Source organism: Vespa mandarinia, chromosome 11 (assembly GCF_050613455.1).
Source record: "Vespa mandarinia isolate Hongniang chromosome 11, ASM5061345v1, whole genome shotgun sequence".
Taxonomy (NCBI): domain Eukaryota; kingdom Metazoa; phylum Arthropoda; class Insecta; order Hymenoptera; family Vespidae; genus Vespa; species Vespa mandarinia.
In genome coordinates this window covers 2,715,451-2,719,973 of record NC_140820.1, presented here as the reverse complement: position 1 = coordinate 2,719,973, position 4,523 = coordinate 2,715,451, and positions in this window count along the sequence as shown.

Genomic DNA, 4,523 nt, shown 5'->3' with positions numbered 1-4,523 from the left:
TACTATTCTTTTTTTTTCCTTCGATCGAATAAATTCAAAAACTTCGAAATTGAAGTAACCCAGTTATCACTTATTACTCCTAAGACATATTTTTGACAGTATTAAGTTATTAAAAAAAATTTTAAGGAATTTTTTGAATGATTATTTAGAATTGTTTGTATTCCATTGTATTCTAATTTTTTAATATTAAAGATTTTAAAAGGAATAAAAATATTTATGTAAACGTTATTCTTTGATTTAGAAATAAAAATGAAATGAAAGTTCCAGGAATACCAAAGGGAACCAACGTTGAGTTAAAGACAGGATATACGCGCTGATATCGAGCCGGGATCGTTCGTGGCTCGAAGTGACAACTTATTTCCTTCGCGCGTTAGCCACTATCCGAACGCGGGCTTTGTTCGATGAATAATATATGGCAATGGCTGTCTGCATTGTTTTGCGTAAAGGCATGCACACGTTTACACTCACTCGTGTACTTTAACACACACACACACACACACACACACACACACACACACACACATATATATATATACATATATACGTATACGTATACTAATGCAAGCAAGCACGCACGCTCACATACGTTTTACACGCACCGGATGCTGAGCGTGTCCCCTCCGTCGTCTACGCGATTTCCCGCTACGTGTCGCGTACGTAACGACGTGTATTCGTCTCGTGCAAGGCAACGGGCTCTAACGCGTTGGAGATCAAAGGAGCCGACGATCTTGGCAAACGACTTCGAATTTCGTGAAAAATTCGCGGCCCTCCTCAAGCCGGTAGCTCTTATTCCGACGTTGACGATCGTTATCGTATTTATGGCGCGTTTTTGTGCTTTTAAAATTGCTTGGCGATGTACCAAATATTTTTTTTTTGTTCTTTCTTTCTTTTTTCTTTCTTTGTTTTTTTCTTTTTTTTTTTTTTTATTCCCCCTAAAGCATTTCGAAAGACTCGAAAAGATTATGGTAATTTCGTTTGATTTATTCGTCACTTTTTGTCATATATTTCACAATGGAGTATGCATTTGCGAGGAGAAAAGATATCTCTAATTATTTTGATATATGTGCACGCGTATATATATGTATATGTATTAATAGAAATATTTGAAAAAATTCACGAGATCTTTCGTATCATTTTTTAACAATTCAAATATTGTCCCTTTTAGGACTTACATATTGCGTGGCCTCTGAAATTAATCATAACTCAAAGTTAAATTCGACATAGCTATACTATTTTAGTGAAGCGAGGTAAAAGCCGGTGTGTTACGTTGAATTTTGCAAAGCGATGGGGTCGAACGAGCGAAACGAAATAAATTTTGCGCTTCTCTCTCCGTTCAAGTAAAATGCTTTTTCGCATTCCCTTCTCTTTACTCTTCCTATGTGAACCTACCCCTTATGTAAGTCGTAGACTGAAGAATTCATAAGACCCAAGTGAGCTTTCGTTTCCTCAGGAAGAATCGTAAAATTCAGGGCCCTTCTTGAATTCTTCGTTCCAAGCGGAAGTCTCTCAACGATTTCCCCTCCTTTCTTACTCTTTCTAGCAACGTCTTAATCGTGTTCCATGACTTAAAGGTTCGTAAGATTTCATTTAACCCTTTTCGAGGAATCCTATAAAGCATAAGCGGTGCTAATTAACGTTGGCATATTAATGGGCCTGTAAAAGTCTTATCTCTATGATGGCATTTCAACGTCGTCAGCGTCGTCCCCTCTTTCTCTCCGCTCTTTTCTTCTTATTTCTTTCAATCGCTTACGGTCTATTATAAATATACAGAAAGAATGTCGAGAATGTCTTCAATGTGCGTTGGTAGATTTCAGACAAGTTCATTGCAATGGTATTTGCTATTGTCGCGTATTCTTATCGATGATTTTTACATTGTCTAACTAACCATTTAAACATTTCATTGGATAAAATTCACACGTGTTCAATAATTATTCTTAAAAAGGATGGAGTACATTGGGAATGAATAAATTATATCAACATATTAGAACAGGATCAAAGTGATCATCTCTCAAAGTCACAGATAAATCGTCAATTCCACGCGATTGAGCCAAATTTCGCACACGAACTGTCATCGTTGTCAATCTTTCTCGCACGAGTTCGCCATCTTCGACGCAATACGTGCATAACAACGAGCTCAAATTTGTGATCGTTCATAGGCTGAATGAGCATCGAGTGGAAAGGGTTAATAGACGATTAAGCGGCCAGTGAAACGCGCAGGAAGTGATCGAAAGCAAGTGAATGGAAGGAAAGGCTTAAATGCTTCTGACAGAGACAGACAGAGAGAGAGAGAGAGAGAGAGAGAGAGAACCACTCGTGATTGAACGAACGCTCATTGTCGCAGCGGTAGGCTTGACGATTGGCCAGTTAGATGCTCGAGAAGAGACCACAAGTGCAGCCACAGTCGCGCGACTTGCGGTTGTCGGATCGAAAGTACTCTCGGACTGATTCAACTTTGCTTGTCCATTTCAATGGCAGCCTCTTTGGAAGGGCCAAGCCCAACGAAGGGTGAGCGATTAACCACCAAGTTCTCGCTCCCACGCGAATCCGATCGTTCGATTAAAAGGATCAACGTCGTTTCCTCGATGCCTCTTCTTCCTCCGTTTCAGGAAGAAACGAGTGTTCTCGCTTGAGAACACTTGAAATCTTTCCTCTCGTTTCCAAAGTAATTGTCAGGATTAGCAATACGTATAGTTCAACATGGCAATGCATTTTCTTTCGGATACTTTCTAACGCTTTAATGTTTGTAATAGGCTTAATGAACTTCGATCGCAAAAAAAAAAAAAAAAAGAAGAAAAAGAAAAAAGTGTTAAAAAAGAAAATGACTCAAATATAAAATATTTAGATATTTTTTCATAAAATATTGAACGCCTAAAGATCCATTTCTTTCCGAATAAACAAATTCAACGATTCACTTCCTGATGTATTAAATTCATCTTTTGGCTCGCGTTCAAACTCCATTACGGACACGTTCTACGTCATCTTTCTCATCGTTTCGCTAACCATAAATGTATTTACGTTCTCATAATACTTTACATTTGCATGTTCTTCGCACAGGAATGATAATACAGGTAATAAAATGTATCCGCGATAAAACGATCTTCCTTCGATGATATCAACGTGTTTCGCTTTTATGTTTCTGTCCTTTTATGATTATTGCGTGTTTTCTTAGTATTATATAAGTAATGATGTTAATAACGACGTGTACACTGATAACAAATCATTGATTTACATCGTTCATTAAAATACAAATAGTTGTAATTCTTTAGGAAAAAATATATTTCCAATATTATTATCCTTTAATATTTATTAAGAGATATCATGGACCATTTTGGTAAATTTAGACTGATTGGACAAAGCAAAAGAAATTACGTGCAATTAAAGTGACAGTTATTATGAATTTGCCGGATAATTTGACTCTTTTTGAGAATGTAACTGCATACGTAAACCGGTGAAATATCGAAGTGGAAGATCTTACGAGTAACGCTGAGTAGTGGCTTCCTGTTAGCAATTAGGAGGGGAAGAAGCGCGAAAGTATGACTCGAAATAAGTCCCATCTCTTCTCCTTTTCTTTAACGATATAAACCGAAGCGAAGAAGAGAAAGAGAAGAGAAGAGAAGAGAAGAGAAGAGAAGAGAAGAGAAGAGAAGAGAAGAGAAGAGAAGAGAAGCAAGGCGCGAGCAAGTTTCTCGACCGGTGGCATCGCGACAGGATTATTTGTCTTCGAACGTTGCCCATTTGACATCCGATACCGGGTGTCATCAGGACTCCAGAGGAATTACCAGAGCTTATGACGATACACAACGTGCTCTACTTGAATGGCCATCCATTTTTTTTCCTTCTCTCGAAACGTAAGCAACACGAGCATTATTTTATTTTTGTTCGAAAAAGAAAGAAGAAAATGAATTTGCTAAACGCGATCTTTAGATCAACGGATTATTTTTTTTTTTTTTAACGCAGAATTAATCGATTCACGTGTTCCCAATGAAACATTTGAACAATAATACAATATCCACGTACACATACAATGCTACAAATAAAACGGACAATTAATAAAAAATAATACTATATTAATTTGAATATAAAATCAGTTCGTTTGGATTACGGGGTTTCATTAGAAATAAAGTACATGAATTGCGTAGATGTCATTTGAGAACGAGGTATTAATACTTCGTTAAAACTATATCGGCAACGAGAAGATTAAAATAAATATGATTTGGAAATATATGAATAGAGAGATTTTATCGTCGATATACTCGATGTCGCCAGACTCTCGGATTTATGACGACTCTATCTGTTTTAAACGAATAAAATATGAAGCCCTGCATTCATTTCACGTGAACCGTAGCATAGTAGCTATATATGTAAAAGCATTCGCTTACGCGGCTTTTACTTTTTGACGTACAACATTTGCTTAACGATGTCGTCGTTCGATTGAATGTTCAAAAACGATAAATAAAAAAATCCAAGGGATTAATCGACCAACTATATTTTCTACTTTTATTATAATTTATGATTAAAAAAAA